The 26,853-nt window shown below is 44.3% G+C and overlaps 1 protein-coding gene across 1 annotated transcript in view; it reads right to left on the bottom strand.

The window, feature by feature from the left end:
* PRDM1 (PR/SET domain 1) overlaps positions 1–11,613 on the bottom strand; it is a gene marked incomplete at its 5' end in the record, with an annotated part of 105,264 nt that extends 93,651 nt beyond the window's left edge. The window contains one exon of the mRNA XM_081140365.1: positions 11,517–11,613. The remainder of the gene's footprint in view (positions 1–11,516) is intronic.
* Positions 11,614–26,853: the final 15,240 nt, after the last annotated feature.

Here is a 26,853-nt window from a genome sequence, read left to right as displayed (position 1 = left end):
AGAGACACAATCTCTAGAAAATCAGGACCGAGCAAGCCAGGGTATGTGAATTCAATGAAACTGGCAGATTACAGCCCGGGCACACTTAGCACCCAATAAACCTGCAGTCTCTGGGTGTTTGTTTTATATTAAAAAGCGCAATGACTGTACGGAAGCCTCCCCTTCCTTCTAATCAACTCTTTCCTTTCCTTTCCCATCCTGAGAAAGTTAACTAGGTTATTTTAAAACTTCCGGATTTTAGGAAGCATGATACACAGTGGTCAGCTCCTGATGGTCTGCCAGGGAAGGCCCTATTTGGGGTTTGCTGTTCCTAATGCCCCCTTTCACTCTCAGAAGTGTCTTGCTTATGAGCAACAAATTATGTGGCCCCTCCATTCATAATGTGTATGTAGATGTACGATGAGTTCATGAATAAATGGGCAATTGTCTTCTAGTCTAACTACATGTTTCTGTGTATCTGTAAAGAAATTCTCCGACTAGGCATAATCTTAGTCTTTACTCAACGTGGAATAAAGCACCTAACATAAAAAGAGAAAGAAGGAAAGATAACTGCAAACTTACATTATTGGATTATAAATAAAATAAAGACTTCCAAACACCATAATGTGTAATCCTGCTCCAAAGGTGAATGGCCAAGTCTGTTTTGGGGGTGGTGTTTGTTTGCTTTTTTTCCTCTTGGCCACACACAGCCAAGAAATCTGGCTAAGGAAAGTTCATAACAGAAAATGGCTGAAAATTGGAGAAAAATCAGGACTGTGAACCAGAAATGCACTCTCTATAGGTATACACAGAAGCATCTAGGGCCAAGTTGTAATAAAGTAGAGAATGGAATGAACTGAATGTTTTAAGCATCATTTCTTTTTCGAGTGGACAAAGGCAATGATGTACGTGAGAAAAACCTCAAAATATTTATGAAACACCTATTATGTAAATTCATATTCGATAAGGATAGTATAAGTACTTTCTAAGGTTGTATGAAGTAGAACACATTTAAAAAATCAAAGCCCTAGACATTTTGCTATTTTTTTGACATTAGCATTCATTTACTAAACTAGATGCCTTAAGGGTGAAAGAACGCAAAGTAAACTTCCAACTAAATAAAACTTTGTCAGTCCAATTCTAATCACCCCCCAAAAAACAGGTTGTGAAATCACTTATTGTCACCAACAGACATGATTATCTAACCATTTCCCTGCAGCTCAGCAAGATAAATGTTTCTAAGCAGTTCTCTCTGAAGTTAAACATTAAATTAAAAATTAAAACACCACTAAGAAACGTGTGATGACCTGAAGGCATTTTAAGAGCAGCAAAGGTTAGAAGGGCAGCTCTCAAATAACACCCATTGTTCCATCTCTACTTAATGACAAAAGGAGAAAAGAAAGCGATTACCTGGCCTTACTTCTACATCTCAATTCAAATGCTACTTAAGAAAACAAAAACCTCATTTTTTTGCAACCAAACACTCTTCAGCTTAGTCAAACTTCGGTTCTTAAAAAACGAAATTAACCTTTGCAAATCTTTTCTTGTGCCAGAACTCTTGAGAGCTAAATTCAGCAGCAGATTTGAAGTTGGTTTACTATCAAGTACATAATGCAGTTCAATGAAGATCCAAAAATTAGAGAAAATATTAAATAAGCACAATAATGATAAATAGAAAAAAATATTTCCAGCTTGAAATTCCACAAAAAGTTATGTGTTTATTAGTATCCAAAAAATTTTTATAATCTGTTTTCCACTTTTTAAAAAGTGTATGTATTAGCCCTAAAATCCACATGGAAGAGCAAAGCACCAAGTGTAATCAAGATAATTTTGAAGAACAGTTGGAGAACTCACCCGGCCAGCTATCTAGACATAAAACAATTTTCTTCACTGTAGTGGTACAAAGATAGGCAAATAAACCAATGAAAAGAAAAGAGACACACGGGGGATGGATGAATCTCACGTATGATGGAAGTGGGGTTTTAAATGTATAAGGGAAGGATGGGCTATTTAATAAGTGGTCAATTAGCTATCCGTTTGGGAGGAAAAACAGATTTCTACCTCAGACCAAACACAAAAACACATTTTAGGTGGATTAAAAACAAAGCAAAACTTTATGAAACTTAGAAGAAAATATGGGTAAATATACTTATGACTTCAGGCTAAGGAAAAATTTCTTAAACAAAAGGCAAAAGCACAATTTTTTAAGAAAAAGATTAATACATTTCACTATATTTAAAACAAAACTCTTACTTATGTGTGGAATCTTAAAAAAAACCCACTTCTCATAGATCCAGAAAACAAATTGGCAGCTGCCAGAGGCTGGGTTTTGGGGTGGGCAAAATGGGTGAAGGTGATCACAGGGAAAAACTTCCAATTATAAGATGAATAAGTCCTGGGGATGTAATGTACAGCATGGCGATTATAGTTAAAAAACGATGCATTATATATATGAAAGTTGCTAAGGGAGTAAATCTTAAAAGTTCTCATCACAAGAAAAGAAGTAATTATGTGTGGTGATGGATGTTAACTAAATTATTATGGTAATCATTTCACTGTATATACAAAATAATTATGTTGTACACCTAAAATTAATACAATGTTATATGGCATTAATCAATTAAAAACAAAACAACACAAAATAAAATGTGCATGTTTAAAGACATCATAAATAATGCCTGGCTAAGCCACTAATCAGGAAAATATTTTTACAGCAAACATAACCAATAAGGAATTAAAGCCCAGGATAGAAAAAGAATGAAAATCAGTTAAAAAAAAAATCCATAATAAAAAACAAGCAAAATATAAGAACAAACAATTTAAACCAGAGGAAAGGCGAATATTTAACAATGAAAAGACGCTGAGTCTCACAAGCAGTTAGAGAACTATAATTTAAAACAACAAGTCATCATTTTATACCCTTCTGAAGTGAGAAAATATTTGAAAGTCTGACCTGATCAAGGGCTGGTGACAATATAGTTGCAACAGGAACTGAAGTTGCAATATGTTAGTAGCAATGTAAGCTGGCGCAACCATTTGGGAAAGCAATTTAGTGATACTTATCAAAACTGAGAATGTGCAGAGCCTATGATCCTGCACTGCCATTTCTACGTAGCACTCTAGAGAGACAATTAACCTGTGCACAAGGAGACCTGTACGAGAATTTCACAGCAGCATCATTAGAAATAGCAAACATTACAAATCAGATAAATTAGTGCTCGTTTCAGCAGCATGTACAGTGAAATTGGAAAGATACAGAGAAGATGAGCATGGCCCCTGCGCAAGGATGACACGCAAACGCGATACATTCAATGTTTTAAAAAAGATAAATTAATGATGGTATGTCTGGTTCATGGATACTACAGCACTGACAGTGGAACGGGCCAAAGCAACGTTTATCAACGTGAGTAAATCTCGATGAAACACACCTCAGAACACATAATGCTTAGTTAAAAAGAACACATGTATGCAGCGTGATGCTATTTATGACAGACTTCTAAACAAGCAAAACTACACTGCGAATCCATACCAAGGTACTAAATCTAAAACCCAGAGATGGGAACAGCCGAACTGGAAAGGGCATACAGGAGGTTTTAGCATGAGCAATGTGCCTATTTGTAAAAGCGGAAGAATGACGGCTTTGCTGCATTTTGGAGATGGGTCCATAGAGAGAAGGACCTTGGAGATAGGCATTGGCTATATTATTCCCTCTACTTTTTGGTATAGTCAAAATATACAGGTAAAAGAAGGTCACATATTTTATACTACCTTAAAAAATGATGTAAGGTGCCCGGCCGGCGTGGCTCAGTGGTTGAGCATCAACCTATGATCCAGGAGATCGTGGTTCGATTCCCGGTCAGGGCACATGCCCGGGTTGCGGGCTCGATCCCCAGTGCGGGGTGTGCAGGAGGCAGCCGATCAATGACTCTCACCATTGATGTTTCTGTCTCTCTCTCTCCCTCTTCCTTCCTCTCTCTGAAATCAATAAAGACATATTTTTTAAAAAAATGATGTAAGTTAAAATACTCTGAAACTCTAAGATTTAAGCTGACTATTTTTTTCAAATATCATTTCACCTCATTCCCCATATTGAACCGATAGGGAAACCAAGGCACTGCAGTTAACTCCAAATGTCGCATAAGCTTGTTGGTAAACACTTGGTCCCAGTCTACTTCTACTGCACTCAAGGCCCTGAGTGAGGGCCACACCACTTGAGGAAGGGCAGGCGATTGGAAGTCCTCCTTTTGGACTTGAGCCCGTCACACAATGGCACTCAACTCCCAGAGCGCTGAGCACAAGGCAAGTGCACAGAAGTACCAGTACATGTAATGACGCCCACAGAAGGGCTGGCGCTGACCCAACAAAAGGAATCCCCAGGTGCCACGTCCACTTGGGGCCGTTAGGAGCAGAGCTGGGGAGAAAGATCTGAAGGAGAAAAGTTCGAAATGGAGAAGTGTTTGAAGCATACTGTGTCTGCTGTGTACTTGGGTGCCACTTGTCTCTGGTTCCAAGGTCCAGTGCTCCCACCTAATCACTAACCAGAAACTTTCCGGAAGCTGGAAAGTTTATGTGTCACTTTTGTATACAAATTTTGTTCTAATTCACCCCAATGTATTTTCTAAATTTGGATGGAAGAGTATATATATATATTTATTTATTTAAATCCTAACATAAAACCATAGCCAGGTCAATCTGTAATAATTCAATGAAGGAAGATGGATGATACATACTATCCTAGCAGAGGCAGAATCATCAATGACAAAGTTTCCTTTTGATGACAAAGAAAAGATGTGATAAGAAGGAACAAAGTACTGAGAACATTTGGGAATTAATGTCATTTAATTTTAAACCAGGTGGACTGACTTCCTTGAATTTGACTCATGAAGAGATTGAGACCCCCAAAAATTCTTACCCCTGGACAGGTAAGAATCTAAATAATGTAAAATTAACTTTTAAAGGTACAGAGGGAAACTACTCAGTGTATCCATTTGACACATGGGTTTATTAACAATCTAAACTTCTTATCAACCAAAATGTTGCTTAACTTATGGGTTAACTTATGTTGGGGACAGAAAATATTATCAAGTATAAAGTATTCTAAAATGTCTTTTCAAGCATGTCTCTTCTTATATTTAAAGTACCCTTTTAATAAAAAAATGAAAGAGGGTTAATATTTAGCCGCAAACTTCCAGTTTGATAGATTCAAAATACAATTTACAGATATTTCAAGTGTAAAATGCTGTGAGAGGCAGCAATGTTAATCTGTAATAAGAATGTCAGAAAACCACAGCCAGATCCAAATTAAATTTATAATAAAAATACCTAAAATTCATATATTCCAACTTCTTGCACTTTATAATTACATATATGAATGTAAAATAGAAACCGACCAAAGCACACACAGTTTTCTAATAGAATATTTCTAAACTCTTAACAACCGGTTTACCTTTTAATTGTGCCTGAGCGTCCAGCATCATTTTAACTAAGAGAATTAGAAAACATTGTCTCTCAGTTGTTAGATGGGAATAAATACTACATACAGTGATATTTTTCTTTAAAGCAATGATCCTCACCATTACTAAAGCTTAACGTGTTCCAGTCAAAAGAAACATAATATTTTTCTTCTGCAATGGTAATGTTTCACACACGTGCTTTTGTTCACATATGTATTATTCACATATTGTATTAGAATTCATTAACTATATTTAAAATATCATTGGGGAAAATCCTACAACATATTTTACTCAGGCAACTGTTGAAAGTCATTCCGGTTGGTGTACATAGCCTTCCACTGCTTACACAAGCAACTTTGTCTATGGAACTATTTAAAAGTGACGAGTAAATGTGGCTAAAATCTTGAAGGAAAAATCTCCTTGGAATAAAAGTACACTTTTGAAGGGTAAGAAACCAACATATTTACCCAACAATAAAACTAGGTACTGAAATTGATGGTTTGGTTCCCTTTCTAATACACTCTGGAAGCTCTCCTCCAAATACCCGTTGCAAAGTCCAGTGATCTCTCCTTTTCTTATTTTCCAGTAGTTTGTAATGCCTCCAATTATTTTATAATTTGCAATAAGTAAAGAAATACTTCAAACTCCCTTTTATAAATATGGAGAGTACAAGCTTTCTATGGACAACCTCTCCAACCTAATTCTATTACAAAAGGCCTACAAATGCACTGATAGGCAGTACTTAGGGAACCTTTAGCCCTAAATGCAGTATCATTACCTCTAAGCAGTTAAAGACAAGACTGAACGTTTTCCCAAATACTATGAGACTCTTCATCAACTGCAACTGAGAAATGTCATTAGCTTTAAAAAACAAATAAGTAATTTTGTTTAGAGACGATTAAAATTTTACTATCCATTAAGCAATTATCCTAGTATTAAAAAAAGAGAACACACTGAAAGAACTGATTTTTTAAAAAAATTATAATCCCTGCCCACACTTTCAGGCTTTCCATGAGTACATGACAAAACTCACGAACAATTTCGACAGCCAGATGAAGTTACCAAGTACAAACTTTAAAATACTGCTATTAAAATAATTTTCAGAGAAAGCAACATGATGCGGCCATCCCAGTACCTTATGATTATTTGTGAGGCATTTCTATTTATAAACACTTTTTACTCTACCCCTTACAGTATTTGCTTAGGTTACCCATCAAGAAGGCTTTTACTGCTCAGAATGCCCCAGCAGCCTGTAAGTGTGCGGTATGAAAGTAAAGAGCAGGGCAGATAGGTGAAGGAATCATACAGTCATAAAAGAGGCAGAGAAATAAGCCATAGTGTTTGCAAGGCCAGCATTTGTTTTCTTATTTACTTGGCAGGGGTAACCCAAATCTTGTTGACGTGACTTCAATCCAGGAGACAGTCTATTTCACAGAAACAGCATTTAAATCGTGTCAGAACCACAAGATTCTAGTCCCCTACCAAAGATGATATCAGCTCGATGTCCCCTTCCAAGATGCTATCACTATAAAATGAAATGCACTTATGAGCCCAAGACTCAGATGGACATGGTATCCTAAGAAGATATAGGACTTCGCTTTGTAATAGTCTATCTTGGTATTTACTTTTTAAAAACTTTTTCTTAATAACCATAAAGATCTACTAAAGGATGGTAAGTTATATTGCACAGAGGTTTAAGTTTTGTTCAAAACTAAATAGATTTCAAAACATGGCATATATTAATACAGTCCACCACAGGTCTTATTTTTTGGTCGGGGGAGGAAGTTGAATGTTATAGAATAACTTTCCGTTTCTTCCCAATGCTTAGGAAACAGATAACTTGCGATGACAAATCTTTAATATACCACATACAGAGTTTAGTAGGCACGATACCAGAAGAATTAAGAACTGGATATATCTGGACATCTCATTAATTGTTTGTCTTAATGTGGTATATTCAATAGAAAGGAACAACCATTAATTGACCTCACTTCACTGTGCAGAACCAGTGAGGATCACATTTATATGATATTATAGAGAATTTGATCTTTTTGCTTATCAGTGTACGGGAAGCTTGGCAACATTCATTCAGATTAAATTATGAATATTTTAAAACTATATGTAGATGAACAGCTGTTTAAGCATACTCTCTGTAGCACTTAGGTTATGACAAAAAGAATTGCGTGATCTGGTCAGGACCATGTAGTATTTTAAGGATTTCACCCTGTCTTGATGACTTTTTAGAATTAGGAAATATTTTAAACGTTGAATTTCCTAGGAAGTTTTTGATCAGAAAGAAATCAAGTTTGAAAAGAGGTGTTGGAGTGAGGAAGGAGAGGAGCCATATTCTACTGAAGCCTTTTTCAACAGAGAGCAAGGACATGGTGTCACTACAAAGGCTCTGGAACAATTACCTTTCCCTTTGTTTCCATACTACAGTGTTTAAAAATATTATATTTTAACTTCAGGCCTTATACACTAAAGATGTCCCCCCAAATTAATTCCACTTACTATCTTGGCTCAGATTTTGTGGCTGACTACAAATGTTAGAAACTTCATTGTGCCTCCTAATTAAGAACCAATTCTAGTTGGCTGATTAAAAAAAAAAAAAAAAGTTAAATTCAAAGAGGGATGTAATACTGTGAAAATAACCAAATATTTTTTTTCTCCACAAGGCTTTCAAGGGAAGGATCGCTTCTCAAACATCTGTGTCATGCATCTACTGCACATTTTATTATTTTTTCCCATGTGTGTCTTTCCTGTCATATTACAGCTAAAGGTTTTACTCAACCAGTTCTCTTCGGAAACTCTTCCTCGGCCCCGCACAGCGGTCCTCTTAGCAGCGACTGCTAAGTAAAAATACCGCCAAGTCAGACGTTTTCCTCGTGTTCCCTTCCCCCGTTTTGAAATTTTGTCATTCGTTTCTATGTATATAAAAATGTTTCAAACGTAAAAAAAAAAGTTTTTTCCTCCTAGAAGGTTCTGCTAAGAAGAAAAGTAAAAAAAGAAACAAAACCCCTACGGGACCGTCCTCGGCAGAGCCCACGAGCCTCAGTCCACGTGCCCAGCCGGCGGTTCACTGTCCACAGCGAGAGCGCGACAGCCCCGGGTAGGCGCCCCAAGGTGGCACCTGCCAGACCCTCTTCCGCCCGAAGCCTAACCTACACGTGCCTCGAACCCTGAAAGAAGGTGGGGGGAGGGGGTGCGGCTGGGAGAAGCTCACAGGGTCCTTCCGCAGCCTTGGAGTTTGGCGCATCTCTGGCTTTCAAGACCGGGGAGGCGGCGGCGCGCAGCTGCTGTGCGGTTAGGCGGTGCGCGGGGCGGGAGACGCAGCGCACCCTAATCCTCTCCACCTGGGCCCCCCTTCTCCCGGCCCGAGAGCTCAACCCGAGGTCTGCGAAGGCTCCTGGGACCTGCCCGCTGTCACCCGACTGGGGCGGCGGGAGCGACCCCCGCGCCGGGAGAGCCTTCCCCGCGTAGCCCCAGGCTGCGCGCTGGAAGTTACCGTGCAGCTCAGGCGCCCGGCGCTCCCGCCGCGAAACCTGCTCCAAGGGAGCTGCGCTCAGGCAGCCAGAGTGACCAGCAGGACGCACGCTCGTGGCCGCGGGGGCATCGGGGCGAGGATTCCTCAGCCAGCCCGTCCCGCGCAGCACCCGCCTCCTGAGCCCGCGCGCCCCGAGACTCAGGGATCCACGCTAAGCCTATTTCTAGAGTCCTCCGGCCTGATGTCAGGACCCTAATTCTTCCCTTCTCATCTCGTCCGAACTAACACAACATTTTGGTAATCTCCTCCCCTCCCCCCCTTCCTTTTATTGGGGGGAGGGGTGGGCGACTTTAAAGAAAGGAGCTGGAGCTGAGAGAACAGGGTGAGTAATTGAGAAGCGATCTCCGCTGTCTCACGTCCCAGCTACTCTTGGAGCGGAAGCTGGCGCTGCAGGTTTTTTTGGTGGTTTTTTTTTTTTTTTTAATTACGCAATTTAGGCGAATGTAGTCCCACCGAGAGCTGCTAGCGGCCGACACGCAGAGCTCCGGAGACTCCACTGCGGAATTTCTTTCTTCAGCAGTGGCCCTGGAGGAAAAGTCTGCCCCGAGCCGGATCCCCCCAGGGCGGCGTCTTACCTCGGCCCCCTGGTCTCCCACGACGTCTCCCGTGGAAGATGCGCTCGTCCCGGCGCCTACCGCCCGCCTCCGCCCTGGAGCCACTCGGGCTCCTCGCGCCCTCCCCCACCCCCCGACAGTCCCAGAGCTTTTTAAAACCCTGGGTGCAGTTTTTCTGAGACTGGGGAGCAGCACTTGCTGCTGCCCTCGTTCAGCTAACGTGGGCACCCCTGCTTCCCCTCCCATTGCATCAATTCGAAAAATACACAAAGTGAACGTTCCAAAAATAAGGAGTGTCCGATTCTGCGTCTCATGTCCCTCTACAAGTTGGTGACACGGAATTCTAGCCTTGCAACAAGCGGTAACGGGCCGGCCAGAGTCCCTCTGTCCACCCGGTGCTGAAGCTCAGGCTAATCAATGCCGGGGGAGTAACTGTCAGCGTCGCCTGTGTTTGCAGGTGAAGCAACAGCAGAGCCCTAATCACCGCGCTTCCCACTGCCCCTGGCCCTGGGCGCGATTCTCTTCACTAAAATCCTAGCCCAGATACATACTTTTTTTTTTTTTTTTTTGCAACCACCACAGTCTTGCTTCCTTGAAAATGTATTTACTAAAAATCTCAAAAGTAACGTTTTGAAGACCTTCTAACGTGACCCTCCTCATTGCAACCATGACCCGCACACCTGCTCGGCTCAGCCCGCTCCAGGAAACGTCCCGCAGGACGCCCAGCTGTCTTCCAAGTGGCACGTTCTCTGGTCGCCCAAATAAACCTGGAAAGCCAGCGGCTTCGGTGAACGCAAACTCGGCTTTCCCGGGGAGACGCGGCAGCGCGGCTACAATGGGTCTCCGATTACACAAACACACCTAGGGGCAGGTGGGAGTGTGAAGGAGGGCTTTGGGGTGGGGGTGGGGGGCATCTCCTACCCAGAGGTGGATTAAACCAGTTCTCCCATTGTTACCGAGCTCAGGAAAGCTAGGTGTGTGTTTTCCTGGGGTGGATATTGGGGGTAGAAACCGAGAAGAGATAGTGAAGCCTCCCAGAAGCCTTTGAAAGAGCAAAACTTAGTATCTAAGTCAGGACTTCGGTTCTTTTAAATTGTTTCAGACACTGAATTCATCATAAAGACTCCGGGGGGGGGGGGGGGATCAGTCATTTGAAATATTGTAAAAGAAGGACTGACGCTTGCATCTATCTGTTCTGTGTCCCAGGGGCTCACGGGTCCCCCTCTGTCAACCTGGGAAAGGTGGCGGCGACAGCGGGACTCCCTCGGTCGCCTGTGGGGGCCCAAAGGCTTCAGAGTCGCTCGAATCACCGCTCTGCACTTCTGCTTTGGAGGAACGGGGCGTCCAGTCCCAGCTCCCTCCCCAGCAAACCACCCACGGGGAGCGGACCCCGGACCCCTCCCGGGCGCGCCCGGAGACACACCTAAAAGGAAAGACTCCTTCCCGCCCAGTAAGCGGGGGGAGGCTGACGGGTGCGCGGAGCCCGAGCGCCCCGAGGGAGCGACGCCCGACTCTCGCTTCCACAGGCAGCAGGGATCTGAAGCCGAAGGAGGTGCAAAGCCCTTTCTTTCCCTCCAAGTTTCGGCAGGAACGGCTCAAATGACAACTTTCATTGACCCAGGAGAGCGGCCCGGGCCGGGGCTCCGCGCTGCGAGGCGCCGCGGGGATGCCGCGGCCGCGCGTCACGTGAGGGGCGCGACTCCCCCACGCCCCGCCCCCGTGCCAGTGGCGCGCCGGCTGCGGGGCCCCGCGCCCGCTTTCACTTTCCGCACTAGGGGTTCACGCGCGAGCGTTAGCGTGCGAGGTTTTGAAATAAAAGGAACTTGAGGCGCCGGGGACAGGAGGGAGGTGTTCTAGAGAAGACGGGGGCGCGTGCTTCTGGCGAGGGGCTGCCCCGGGGTCCGCAGTCTGGGAGGAGAGGGTCTGGGAAACGTGTTTGCAGCCCTGCGCGTGTGCAACTCGGGGCTTGCGGGTCCCGCGGCTTACCAGAGCGGCCAGGATCGCCACCAGGAGAAGGCTGTCGGCGTCTCACCGTGGGAGCGCTGCCTTGGTGATTTAGCTTTGAGAAGAGTCCTCCATGTAGTGTATTAGGGTAGAGACAGTAAAGGGCCACCGAAGCTGGCGTGTGCACCCTGGGAAAGAGCGCCGGGCCCGGCCGACCGTCCAACGTGTGTGGTTGGATACTCACCTTCCATTACTACTTACCCGTGATCGCGGCTGGTTAACTGTCTAACCAGTTAAAAGCATTCTCCCCGTAGTCCTAAGTAATACGTTCACCTTTAGAAAAAAAATGTTTCAGGGTGTTGAAAAGTTATATTATTGCCAACACTGTGTGGACAGTTTTCAGATCAACTAACGTGGGCTTAATCCATTCATTTGTTTATTTTATTTATGTAACAAAATTATACATAATACATTTTTTCAAGTGTTTGACTGGCTAGGTTTTGGGTATAGTGGCAACTTGTGAGCCAGTCAGACTGTCTCACATAGGGCGCAGGCATGGATCCCATCTGTATGTAACAGGTCAATGTAAGTTGCAACAATTAATTGAATCTTAGAAAGATGTCTCCACCACTTGATAGCAAAGCGACCTTTAGTGAGTTGCTCAACTGTCTAAGCCCTGTATTGTTGTTATTTTTAATCTGTTCCCTTTAAAGGAAAGAGGAAACCAAGTAAAAAGCTTGGACAATTGCCTAGTACAGTGCCTGGCACAAAGTAAATGCTCAATGAATTATTATTATTATTATTATTGAAGTGAAACAATTTCCACTTCCTCCAACTCATAATTTTATTATTTTTTTAAGGTTTATGAAGGAAATGCAAGTTGACTTATTAGCACAAGTATCCAAGTGTAACTCAGCTTCATTTTCGCTTCACAGATTGCCTTACATGAATATTTTTATAGTGGAAAGTCATCACCTTGCTATTGAGTGTGGCACACTGTGTGCTTTGACTCATGTGGTTTCTTCCGACCTAATCGAAAGGTGTGAGGACACCAGGACACTGCCTGAAATATGGAACCATTCACAAATTTGCGTGTCATCCTTACACAGGGGCCATGCTAATCTTCCCTGTATTGTTCCAATTTCAGTATATGTATTGCTGTATTGAGCTTTTCTTTCATGCCTTATATAACGGTTTGATTAGGGAGAAGGGAAAGCTCAGAAAGCACTTTGCTTCACTCCTAGTTGTGATAGTAACTTCTACTAACTGATTACATGTCTTTTCAAAAGTATTTACTCAGATTTGTTTTGAATACATAATATTGCCTTTGAATTTCTTTAACTTTCCCCTTATACTTTTACAAAATGAAAGGGTATACTCTTTGTATCATATCACTAGCTATTTCACAACCAAACATGGTAACTTCTTTTGGGATAGAGATTAATATTTTTTTTTTCTGGGCAGTTAGCTGAAAATCTCCTAACAAAAAGTGAAGCCTGGAGCAAGAATCCATTAAATCACAAAACAGAACAAAAAAAAACAATCACTCTTTGTGCTCTCTGGGGGAAAACATAAGATACAGGGTGGGGCAAAGGTAGGTTTACAGTTCATATGGAAAATAATACAATACTTAATAATAAATAATAATACAGGAATAAAGTCTGTGTTTCACACACTCACAACTGAAAACCTACTTTTACCCAACCTGTATATATAGTATGCAGATATATGAAATCTCAATTAAGAAACATAGCTATGTTTGAATCCCTATTGTTTTTGGAAGTAAATTTGGATGTTTGAAATGAAAGTGATTTTTCCATTAAAGTTACTGTAATTATCATAGGTTGAAAGAATATTTGCAATCTAAACCTCTCACCTGAGCTCCAGACTTCCCCTTCCACACATGATACTGGGGCCACTACACATGACTATATATGGAGCCCACCTCATCACCTCCCTGTCTCCCCCTCTACCCTCTCCACATTCTAGTCCTCACTCCGTTCAACCTCCCAGTCACCCACACGACAAGCCTAAAAGTCAGTTTTGAGTCTTCTCTCTCTCCCTCCACTTTAAGTCTCCCATCAAATCCTAATTATTCCTTAGGTAGGTCCCCTTCCTTCCTTCCTTATCGCTACTGCTCTAGTTAAGTCTTTCCTGTCTTTCTCTCTGACTCATTTGCTACTGCTGCGGCCTCCTCACTGTAAGGCCCTGCCATTATTACCTTCAAATCTTTTCCCTGAATGACTTATCTAAAACGCAGATCTGAACATGCCACTCACCTTTAATGGCTTCCCCTCACTTACCAGATAAAAATCTAAGCTCTTTACCAGAGCACTCTAAGCTTTCCTGCGTCTCTCCAGCTTCACCTCTCTCCACTTCCTGCCCGACTTTACATTCCAGCCACACTTCCCTCGTTCATTGGACACTACTGGGTGGCAGCCACTGTCCTAGGTATACCTTGGGGAACAAAACAGATCGTTCCCTCCTGGAGCTTATATGGAAGGGGCTGGGTGCTCTCAGGAAATGACAAACAGAATAAGCACATTTTATAGGGTCTGGGGGTATAATTTAAGATAGGCTGGTCAAGGTTGGCTTTATTAGAAGGTAACATTTGAACAAAGACATGAAAGGAGGTGGGACAGTGAGCTATTTGGATAAACAGGAAAAAAATCTAGGTGGAGGGAGAGGCCAGTGCAAAGCCTTAGGATGGGAGTGTGTGTTCAGCACATCAAGTCGAGGAGGGAGCAGAGGGAGATGGGACCAGAGTGAAGACGGGGTGTGTGAGTGTGCTTTTGGACAGGCTCTCATCAGCTGTTGTAGTAAGAGGGGACTCACTTTGCATTCACTGGGCAGCCAACTACTTGTGGTCACCCCCACAAGCCATCGTGTTTAGCCCTTGTTAATCATATGCTCCCTTCTGTTCAGATTGTACCCCTCTCTTCAGTTGAGTTGCTCCCCAAACTTTTTTATTTTTCCTTTTACTGCATTTGCCATATTACTTTTGAGACAGATCTTGAAGAAGGGTTTTGGTTTAACCCATCTTCATATTCCCGGTGCTCAAAGCAGGCATGCAAACATTCAATGAATGAATGCTAACAATGTTTGTGTATAGTTTGCCTACATATGTCAGGTGTTTTATATGTTTATAAATTCTTACAACAACCCTACAAGGTGGGCTTTATTATACTCCTTCTACAGAAGAGGAAATGAGGTGTGGAGACGTTATGTAACTTATCCAAAGTCATACAACTGCTAAGTATCTGAGCTGGGTTTCAAACTCGGGTACCTGGCCAATTGCTACACTGCACTCCTTTCACTCATGAGGCTTCCTCACTAGATTGAATGAAAGGTATTTCTGGTTTTGTTTCTTGCACTTGGCTTCCCTGGGCTTTAAAGAAACCACTTATCAATTCTACTGCCTATTAATTCATTAAATATTTAATAAGTACCCATTGTGTGCCAGGCACTTGGAATACAGTACTGAACATGACAGACATAGTCTCTTCGCCTGTGCAGTTTACACTATCGCAGGGAAGACGAACAATTGCATAAGCGAGGGAAGTAATGTACAGGCCACGCTCTGAGGGAGGAAAAGGTGCCGCTGAGGGAAGCGTAGCAGCAGCTCCTGACCCAGGCAAGCAGCCTGGAGAAAGCTGTAGGATGAGACCATATTTTCTGGAGGAAAATAATTCCAAGTGGAATATACCATGGGCCTTAGGAACACTAAAATTCAGAAAGTAGAGATATATGTCCAGCTGTGAATGAAACAATTCCCTAGGCACAGAGGGGATAAGACGTGATGGGAAAAATTAAATTTTTAAGAAACGCCACCAATTCCCTATAGACTTGTATACAGTACCAGGTATTATATAAAAATCTAAAGAACCTTGCTTTATTTATTTATTTTTTCAACTTCGGCTAATGTGAATGCCCCTTTCCCAAATCTGATTACAATCTTCATGGATACAACCTAAAGCATACACTTTTTAACCTTTGCTTTAAAATTGTTATTTGATGAGTTATTTGACCCATTCGTTTGTAAAGAGATAATGCAATGTGTGTCTTAGTACTTAATAAATTCCAAAACTCTGACATCAAATGGCTTTTTCAAGTTGTTTTGCTCCACTGGAATTTGGTGGTATGTTGCATCATCGGCTGGAGTCTGGTAACTTGTTAAAGAATGCAAATTTTTAAATTATGTTGGTGGGGGCAAACTTAATATTTGCTCACTTTTAATTGTTCAATGGAAGAACTAATCCAGGAAACCATGAAAGGTGGTGTGACTGAGACAGGAAGAAGCTAGGCTGGGAAACCAGAGGCCCGTAGTCAGAGGGTAGCATTTTAGTGCTTTGTAACTGGTGGAAAATTAATAGGTTGTTCTCTACAGATTTCCCCTGTTTTTCAAGTGGGGATATTGTATTTGCCATAATAACTCTAATATATGACTTGATTTTCAAAATTAAAAATTTAAGGATGAAAATAGTTACTCAGACAACCTAAAACTGGTGGTGGTGGTGGCAACAGAGCAGTTGTTTTTAATAAGAAAATGATGGGGAAGATCAAAGAAGAGCAGGGATCAGGATGTGGGAGTGAGTTCTCTTTATTGTAAACTGCTTTGGAGGGAGGTGAGAGATGGAGATTAGAGATGATGAAGACCTTTCCTTTGGGCTTCTCTGATCTAGCCATGGATGATGAGAGTCCCTCTGGATGAGCGTCAAAGAAAAGACATGGTTAAATGGGTAATAAAAGAAAATGCAATGGCCCATAAATACTAAGTGTTTTAAGTTGAAAATTTTCCCTCCAAAAAAAAAGACAAAACACACACACACACAAACCCCCACAGCTTAGCTATTGCAGTTATGGTCTACAGCTTGTAAAACACAAGTCTCCCTAATGGAGCAGGTCCAGCAAGTCTTGGTTGTAGAAAGAGTTAGGAATATTGTGAGAATCCAAAGACTCCTGGCAAATATATGCTTTGAGGCTTTAAAAAGTGCCCCAGAGGAGGAGAAAAATATGCTGAAAAAAATAGCCATAAAGTACTTTTTATGTTAAGAACAAAAGACAGGAAATGTTTTTTTTTCTTTTTTTCCAGATATTGTTGCATTTTCTCCATCTGGTGAAATAAAATAAGACAGATATGTTGCCCTCCACTGTTACACAAAAACTCCACCAGCAGGCCAACGAGATGGGGGAGAGCTGCTGTCCTTGGAGCTGTGCGGATGGCATTCTTGCTCTCCCCTCTTATGGAAACACACACACACACACACACAGAGGCACAAAAACCAGCAAATGTACTGCTTGTCTGAAGCCATCAAAATTTTTTGGCTTAAAATACAGAAACGTCTTGGTAAACAGAACAACAAAAATCTCAGAACTGTCATCATTACCTCTGGGGAAACCCTCCCCATGTGCTAACTTCCTTCCAAAACATTTCTGCCCGAATTACATTTGTGTGGGTTTGAGGGGGCCAGGACAACCCAAGGGAATGATTCCGTGCTAATTGTGTCTTTTCTTTCCCAGGAGGCCTGTGCCCTTTTATACGCACTAAACTCAAGCTCTTGATGAACTGTAGTCCACTTGTTACTGAAAAAAAACACCACAACCCACCACCCAGACAAGTCTGTGACAGTAACTGGGCACTTGTTTTTGGTTTGTAGCCCTGCGGAGATCACAAAGCTTGTGTACACTTTGACAGGCGCCGGTTCTTATCCAGGGCCCCAGGTGTGATAGTGGAGGGTGTGTGTGTGTGTGTGTGTGTGTGTGTGTGTGTGTGTGTGTGTGTTTTCCTAGACTGCCAAACATGCATCCCAGCGTTGTGTGTTTGGGGGCCAGGGTCCATAGCTTGTATACAGTTTTGACCTCCCCCCAAAATCACTACCCATAACATCCAAATTCATTCCTGCCCTTGCCAGACTGGGCTCCTGCTAGGCCTAACTTTGGTTTCATGAACTACAGTCACCTGTGAGGGCCTCAGCATTAGCCCTCGCGATTTCACCCGCGGGCACGGGACACTTGCCCCGAAGTTCGGGTTCTGGGCCCTCCGCACCGTCTTGGGCAGGCCCGCCCGTCTGGGCGCCCGGCTGCTTCCCCACGCGGCCTTCCTCCATGGGCAGCCTGCGGGAAACTCGGGTTTCCTCCCCTCCCCTTCGGCTGTCTGAGGCAGTGCAGGGGAAGGCTATAGATGTCCCCTCCCGCGTGTCTGCGCCCGCGGGGCCCGAGCGGCCCGGGTGTCCCGGAGGGTCTCGCAGAGCCGGGGCCTGCGCGGCCCCTTCCTCGCCCCGGACCCGAAACCCCGCGTCCAGGCGGCAGCGCAGCGCGCGCCCCCAGCCGCTCGGCTGGTGCGGGAGAGGGCGGGGGGGGCCCCGCTCCTGCGGGCGGGGAAGCGGGCTCCCCCCCGCCCGCGGGTGGAAGAAGGTGCTTCCCGGGTGTGTGTTGGGGGCTGGGTGCCGGGGAGCCGGCGCCCTTCGGAGGCTCCCCGCAGAGGGCGGCCTCGCGGCCGGGCTCCAGGCAGGGTGCGCGGTGCCCGCGCCTCGCGGGCGGGCTGAGTCGCGGGGCTGGCCCGGTCCTGGGCGACCACTCCTGATCTTTGGCTGCAGTCATGCCCCCCCAGCGCCGATCTTGTGCCAGTGTGGCGCTGGGGCTGTGACGCCTACAGGAAGACAAGGCGATGTATGTGGGACGTGAAATGCTGGGAAACCCCGGAGTGGCAGGAAGGAGCAAAAGAGTTGGTTTTATGGGCTCCTTTCTCTCACTAAACCTGGGGGGCTGACCACTCAGAAGGGGTGTTAGTATCTCCATTTTACAGAGGGGAATCCTGACACCCAGAGAACATAAATAACTTGCCTAGGTCCGTGGCGCTGCAGCTTGTGGCCCTCAATGCCAAACATGGCCCGCTAGCCTCTGCTGCCTTCCAGCTGCTTCCAGTGAAAAGAATTCACTCTGCCCAGGAGGCCGGACAGAGCTTTAACAGCCGAAGCAACGCAACAATTACCCCAGGTGCCAAGGCTGTGCTCCGCTCCCTCGTTCTGCGAAGTGGGAAAAGGTGGAGCACACCTGGGCCAGGCTCTCCAAGCTCTTCTCTCCTTCTGTGCCACCCCTTCAGGGATCTCTGGCAGTCATCAGCATCTATGGCTTCACAGTCTATATATATACTTTTCCATCCTAAGCTTTTCCCCTAAACTCCAACCCCCTAGTTTTGTTTATTCAAGTGCCTGCTGGATACCCATCTCCACCCAAATGTCCAAAAGATGCTCCAGTTTAAGTTGTTTGACACTTTGCTTCCAAACCTGCCCCAACGACTGTATCCGCCTTCTGGTTACAAACAAACCTTTTTTTCTTTTTTTCTTTCAGGAGTTGCTCAAGTCAAAAACCGTGGAGCCATCCTTGAGTCCTCTCTCTGTCACACTCCAAGCGGAGCCTACTAGAAAATGCTCCGCCTCTATCTTCTGTGTCCCCAGAATGTGACCATTCCTTACGACCTCAGCTACTACCGCTTGGGCCTGCCCGGCACCATCTCTCACCTAGGTTGTTATGACAGTGTCGTCAAGTTTCTACCTCACCCCCTTACAGTGCACTCTCCACGCAGCAGCCAGAGCGCGATCCTGTTCTAGAGCGGAGCTCGGATCGCCCCAGTGACTCCCCACCTCACTCGGGGTCATAGGCCAAGTCCTTCAGAGTCTGTGGCCCTGAGAGGCAGCTCCACCGCTGACCCCTTCTACACTCCGCTTCACCTTACCCAAGCCCACCCCCCGCAGCTGCACTGACCTTCCTGTTAGCCCTGCCTTAGGGTCTGCGCTTGGCCCTCTGCCTGGAGCACTCCCCCCCCCCACAGGCACAGTTTGCTTCCCTTTGCTCAAATACCACCTTCAGGTTCAAGTTTTCCTTGATCACCTACTTAACATGTCAACCCTATCCCCTGCTTTTCCTCCTTCCCTTCTTTACTTTTCTCCATTAACACTTAACGTCTCACAAACTTGCTTTTCCCCCTTTCTTACTGCTTCTGTCCCTCCACCAGAATGTAACTAATACATATGAGGGCAGCAAATTTTTTTTGTTAATTGAGGTATCTTCAGTGCCTAGAACAGTGCCTGGCACATGGAGGGCACACAATAGATATTTGCTTTATTATGAATGAACCCACAATAAAATGGGAGGAGGGGAGTGGCCCCACTGTTTACCAGCTCTGAGAGACCTTGGGCGAGTTATTTAACTGCTCTAAAACTCATCTTGCCTCATTGGGTTATCAATAATGTTAAATGAGTAAATACACATAGAACACTAAGCACGTGAGGAAAGCACAGTAAGTGATGTGATTTTTATTGATGTATAAGATTGACAGTGAATATACAGGCCCAGCTTCCAGGTGTGCCTACATCTTGTACCTTCTATAAGTTATTTCTCTATTTGTAACAGTGCAATGTAAATAGGAACATGGCAGCAGCTAGAATTTTTTGTTGTTATTGCTGTTTCTTTGTATAGAGTCTTGGAAGTATGTGGTTACTGTTAAATGCTGAGAGCTGATGGGGGTGGGAGGGGGGAAGCCACTTTCTGCTCTGTCTGCATCAGCACCTACCGGCTTTGTCATATTCCACGGAAAGAAGGAAGGGGAAGTTGGATTCCTTGAGAGTGTGTGAGCTCTCCCCTTTTATGACTGTATCTGGAAAATTCTTTTGAAGACTGAAAGGAGGGGTCTGCAAGGTGTGGGGTGTAGTGCAGGAAGAGGCACCTGACTTCAAAGACCTCCTTTCAGCCAAGCAGTCGCTTCCCTTGGCAGGTCTCCCTGGGGAGGTCTCTCGGTGGCAGGATTGCAGGGGGTGGGGTGGGGAGCGGGGAAGGGGAGCTATGAGTTGGTGAGGGGAACTGCCAGTAGCTCCATCCTGCTCTTCCCTCTACCTGGACCAGCTTTTCCCAGGGCTCCTCCCTCCCATCCCTTGGGGCACCTGTCCAGCGTGTTTAAAATGGCAACTGAGCCCCACTGTCTGTTCTGTCAGACACACTCCGTTTGTTGTGTACCTCCCTCCCCACCCCCACACATATAAGCTCCAAGGAAATAGCAATTTTTGTTACATTCTTTCCTTCCTAAGGCAGAGCAGGGCCTCGCATACAGGATCCCCTGTTGAACGGGCTTATTTAACTTGGTCAAGCGACCTGTGACATAAATTGAGCAATCCTTGAACACTTTAAATGTACTATCTCCTAGCATTCTCACAAGACCCCTCTGAGGTTGGTGGCATGATCATTCCCATTCTACAAATAGAGAACCTGAAGACCAGCGAGGGTCAGTAGCTTGCTCAGGGTCACGCAGCCGCTGGTAAAACGGTGGAGCTAAAAACGGAATCCACGCAGCCTGGGTCGGGAGCCTGAGTCCGACCTTCTTTGGGAGAAGGTGAGCCCGACGGCAGCTTCAAGCGCAGCAGCCTGGACCCCGAAAGGTCTCAGGGTTGCGGGGCCAGAGGCTGCAGCCACCGGAACATCCACCCCTTCATCAGTTCGCCCGCAGCGCGTAAGTCCCGGGCCACGGCGGAGGTGCCCCGACGCCGGCGCGGGCCTGGCACGCAGGCTGAGCAGAGAAGCCTCTTGTCAAACGCCCTCCCTTCTGAGTCCCTGCTGGTGCCCAAACAACTCGAATTTTCGGGGTAAGAATAGGAGCGGCCAGCGGGATGCAGGTGGGCCCCCGAAGCCCGGCAGACCGAGCCAGGCGCGGGGGGTTTCCCCAGCCGGGGGAGGCGGGGCACCCTCCGATCCCCTTGGAAGACCCCGAAGGAGAAATCGTGTCGATAAGGAAACTAGAAACTGGGAACTACGCCTCTGGGAACCGGGAACTCACTGCGCTGGCCTGGGGCGCGCGCTGTGTGTGGGCGGAGGGGGGGGGCGCCAGCGATCCGGGGACGCGGCCCGCGGCGCCCGCAACGGGGGCACCCGGGGGCGCAGGGCCCGCTGCGCGCGGCGTGCGGAGGCGCTGCCGTCTGGTTCTGCGTTCTCAACGTTTTTATGCTTTAAACAAACAAAAAACAGAAAAACAAGTTGGAGAGGGGGTGGTTCACCCAGGGAAGCCGCTTTGCGCAATCCATGCGGAGAAGGAGCGAACTTAGAAGCCGACGTCCTCGCCCGCCGTCCCGCGAAACCGAATTCGGGGTCCTTGCCTGGGGGCTGCTCGCGTGCCCCCGGGAACCAGCCCGCCCACCAGCCTTCGCTGAGCACCGGCTTCCAAACTAGGGGCTGGGCGGCGGGGGAGCGCGAACCGCACGGAGAAGGTCGCCGAGTCTACGGCGCTTCCAGGTCGTTTGGTCGTTATGTGTTTTATTTTCAGTTGAGGGACACTAAAAGCTTAACTGCTCATCTTACGGGCTTCTGGGAACATTTGGAGATTAAACTATTTGAAAATTCTGGTAATCCTTGTTCTAAAGAGTCAATTAAAAAGAGCTCGTTTGCCCCTCACCCCCAGTAAATCATAGGTAAATCAAGGAAGAAACACGCACCGCCTCTACAGTTCTATTTGGAAACGCAAAACCAAGGCCCTATTTTTCAGTTGAAAATTAGGTCACATTAATGGCCCTAAAATGTAGCAATTTGCCTTACGCAAAAGTTTGTACTATTGCTGCTTTAAAAAAAAAAAAAAAAGACGGTTTATTTGAAATGGATTTTAGAGTAAAAAGTAATTGGGATGTTTGGCAACCTCATGGTAAAACATTTCGTGCACGGAGGATAAATAAAGACTAGAACTTAGTTCTGTTTGTTGCTCCATTACTCATTTGATGTGGCCTCTGACCAGTCCCTTCACTGGTCTGAGCCTCAGGCTCACTCCACTGTAACAAGGGGATCATCTCTGACATCTACCTGTTGTCAGAGGTAATGAGATATGTGGTGAGTGCTTTGATTCTAGGGGGAATGACCTATGCAAATAAAACATGTATTTAGTGAGGGAAAAGAGAAGCCTTGTGGATTAAACCTGTTTTGCATGAAACGTAAAGAAATGTTCTTTATCTGTTCCCAAACGCCAACTTGTAATGTTGGACAGGAGGAAAAAGAGCAGGTGAAGCCAGAAAAATACAGGCTTTTATATTCTGTCTGTGCGCAGTTAGACCAGCTGCAACAGATTGCTTAGAAAATTCACTCTATACTATAGTATTATAGTAGTAGTCATTCGCTGCATGTTGACAATGTGCTAAGCCACCAGCATGATTAAAGCGAACACTCATATGCTAGATTGACAGTGTCCTAGTTTATAGTCTCCGACATACAACACTGACACATATACATATATAACAGAAGCAGATGTATATAGGGGGTGCAGTAAGCGTTGAATGATTTCGATATACAGGAATTAGTTGTGGTATTTTCTATGCATAGAGAATAGAAAGTGAGATATGCAAGTCATCTATTCAGAGAAAGTAGTTTTGGGAGAGTTAGAGGAAACTCCTGTCTTGCTTACAGTTACTTCGTTGGGAAAGGATTCTTGAGAAGGAACCAGAGGTGGGGATTTCAGAGTAGCAGAGTCATAGTAGGTTAGATTTGGAAGAGACTTAAGAAGTCTAAATCCAACTCCTCACTTTATGAATAAAGAAACTGAGGCCCAGAGCCCTAGAGTGGCCAGTTAGTAGCAGATCTGAACTCTAAAGCAGATAAATGCCCATCCTCTGAGGCTCCAAAACTCCTCCAAGTCAAAGGGTTTTTCTTGCTATTGTTTGATTTGTTAAGTTTGTTTTGCTTTTTATTATGGAAATTTTCAAATGTATTAAAAAATAGAAATATAGTATAATGAACATCCATATAGCCTAGTTTGATACCATTCTTATTTCATCTATTGCCTTTAAGTGATATTAAAAAAACAAGAAACAAAAAAAGCCAACCAACCATGTTATTAGCATACCTTGTATATATGGTGAGGTGATTTTTGACAAGGGTGCCAAGGCCATTCAACTGGGAAAAGACAGTTTTTTCAACAAATGATACTGGGAAAACTGGATATCTACATACAAAATAATGAAGTTGGGCCCTTACTTTATACCATCTACAAAAATTCAAAATAGATCAAAGACCTAAATATAAGAGCTAAAACTATAAAACTCTTAGAAGAAAATGGGAAATGCCATTGGATTTCTTGGCTATGACACCCAAATCACAGGCAACAACAACAAAAGAAAAGATAAATTGGACTAGGTCAAAGGACACAACCAGCAGAGTGAAAGGCACCCACAGAATGAGAGAAAACATTTGAAAATCATATACCTTACAAGAGGTTAACACTCAGAATATATAAAGAACTCTTACAACTCAACAACAAAAATAACCCAATTCAAAAATGGGCAAAAAACTTGAATGGAAATTTCTCCAAAGAATATATAAAAATAGTCAACAAGCACTTGAAAAGACGCTCGGCATCACTAATCATTAAAGAAATGCAAATCAAAAGAAAAGAATCCCCCCCCCCCCACAATAACAAGTGTTGGTAAGGATGTAAGGAACTTGGAACTCTTGTGCAATGTTGATGGGAATGTAAAACGGTGTAGCCTCTATGGAAAACAGTATAGCAGTTCCTTCAAAAACTAAAATTAGAATTACTATATGATCTAGCAATTCCATTTCTGGGTATATGCCCTAAAGAACTGAAAGTGGGGTCCCCAAGAGATAGTTGTACAACTTGCTCATAGCAGCATTATTAACAGTAGTCAAAAGATGGAAGCAACCCAAGTGTCCAGAGAGGGATGGATGGATAAACAAAAGGAGAGATATACATACAATGGAGTATTAGTTGGTGTTCAAAAAGAAGAAAATTTTGACACGTGCTACAACATGGTTGAACTTTGAAGCCAGTATGATAAGTGATATGAGCCAGTTGCAAAACGTTAGACCCTGAGGATTCCACTTACATGAGGTACTTCCAGTTGTCAAATTCACAGAAACAAATAGAATGGCGGTTGCCAGGGCCTGGGAGGGGAAGGAATGGGGAGATAGCAACAGGTGCAGAGTTTTGATTTTGCAGAATGAAAAGAGCTCTGGAGAGGGATGGCAATGATGGCTGTAGAGCGATGTGAATGTATCCAATACCACTGACTTGTACCTTTAAAATTGTGATGACAGTAAATTTTGTTACACGTATTTTACAGTTAAAAACTTTAGGATTAATAAAATTTTTGATATTATATACTCTATCATATAATGAGAAAGAGAGCATTCATAGAATTTAAATATATAATTCAGTGCAATGCTCAACAAAAACAAATCCTTAAATAAATTTAAGTTAAATTACAAATTTCAGAAAATGATGAAATCATGAAAACAATGAAGGGCTGAGGAAATATTCCCGATTAGAGTAGAATAAAAAGACATGGTAATTAATTGGAACTGTATGATCCTGTATTAGATGTGAGACCGGGGGGGGGGGGGGAGGGAAGAAACTATAAATGACATTATTGGGACAATTGGAAAATTTGAATATGAACAGTAAGTTGGAAAATTTGAATATGAACAGTAAATTGGATATCAGTATTAAAATGTTACATTTGTTGATTTTGGTAAATGTGCCTTGGTTATTTTATGTTAAAGAAAGTCCTCCTTCCTCGGAAATACACACTGAAGTATTTATTGATGAAGGGACATTATGTCTGCAATTTTACTCTCAAATGAGTCGGGGGAAATCTATAGAGTGAGCAGATGATGAAGTGAAAGGAGCAAAGCGCCAACAACTGATGCACCTGGGTGGAAGGCACACAGGGGTTCTTTGTACTAGTCTTGCAACGTTTCTGTGTGAAATAAAAAGTAAGAAACACAATCAAATGATGGTCATATGACATAAGGCCACTCTGGTCTCAATAATAAGTAGAGGTGGTGTAGATGACAAAGAGTGAGGAGCTATCCGGTGCCACTGTGTGGCCTTGGCTGGGGGCGTTTAGGGCTTTCTGACTGTCATTTTCTTTGTCAAGGAACAATTGAGGATTGACTTCGTTAAGCACTGATCTGTGCTTTTTTAGCGTGAACACTAAAAATCCTCTGAACATGGGAAAAACCCCACTAGATTAAATTCTACTAATGTGATTTTGTGACGTGAATGTATGTTGTAAAATCAAAACCATTTGATCTGTGGCTTGTATTAGTCAGTGTTTGAGGTGACAGGAATTCAGTTCGGACTTGCTTTCTTCATCAGATATTTATTGAGCGACTACAACGGCCCAGTCCATTTTATTGGTATTAGAGATGAAACAAAACAGGCAAAAAGCCCTGTCCTTTTGAAGCTTTTATTTTGGTGATTAAAAACAAGCCAGCAAATATTGGGTATGGAAGAGAGGGGAGTGACCGACTGGCTCACACAGCTGGCGTATTCGTCAGATATTTCTGTGTAATAGACAACCGCACACATCTCAGTGACATGTGACAGCAAGCATTTCTTCAGCTCACACATCTGTGGGTGGCTGGCCCGGCTCTGCTGATGTCAGCTGAGCTTGCTCACGCGTTAGCAGATTCAGGCTAGGGAGCCGGAGCTCAGGGCTGTGGGCCTGCTCCCGGGACAGCAGGGGGGCGGGTGCTCCTGCTGATGGCAGAGGCACAGTACGGCCCTTGTGGGGTGATGTCTGCTAATATCTTGTCCACAGTAAGCTCCCTGGCCAGCCCCAAATCAGGGAATGAGAAAATATACTCTCCCCATGGAAGTGAGGGAAACTGGAAAAAGTTGTGGCTACAGGCAGTGTGGAAATTGGGGCCAGTTGTGCAACTTATCACAGTGGGAAGTTCACATCTTCAGGCCAGCTGAACCCACCTCTCTCTTTCCTTTTCTCTCTTTCTCTGTCTCTCTCATGGCCACTCATCTCTGCTTCTTTTTTGTGTGTTGTTGACCACATTTTCTCTTGTGGCCCCAGGATCCAAAAAAAGAAGGGTGACACTCATTCTTTTGGTGTTTATCTAATAAATCTCAGGGACTTTTTTTGGGGGGGTGCCTGCCTGGGTTAAGGTTAAATACCTAATTGATGGTCTAATACTGTAGTCAGTGGACTGAGTGCCCTAATCGCTGAGGCCTGGGCCACCTGTCCACTCTGCATGGGGCGCCGTGTCCGGCGGGCGTAACAGAACCACAGAGGAATACTGAGTGGTGGGGGTTGTGTTTTTCAACAGAAAGGAGACTGCTGGGTAGACAAAGCAAGGTGGCTGTCTTATAAACACCCAGTATTTTAGAATTTGTTCATGGAACAGTATTGTCTCACCAGGGAAGTTAGGTTGTGTTTGGCTATTTGCTGATTCTCAGGGAGAATGTTACTTGGGAAAAGGTTTCAGATTGCTCATTTAGAACAAGCCCTGACCATCAGCATGAATAGGTTTCAGGTAGTGTTAGTTCCTGCTAACATTTTACTCATTGGACTTCTCCATGGGCAAAATATTACTCTAGAGA

This window comes from Miniopterus schreibersii (assembly GCF_964146895.1).
Source record: "Miniopterus schreibersii genome assembly, chromosome: 6".
Classification (NCBI taxonomy): domain Eukaryota; kingdom Metazoa; phylum Chordata; class Mammalia; order Chiroptera; family Miniopteridae; genus Miniopterus; species Miniopterus schreibersii.
Note: the sequence above shows the minus strand (reverse complement) of the source record. Positions and strands in the feature narration are given on the sequence as shown.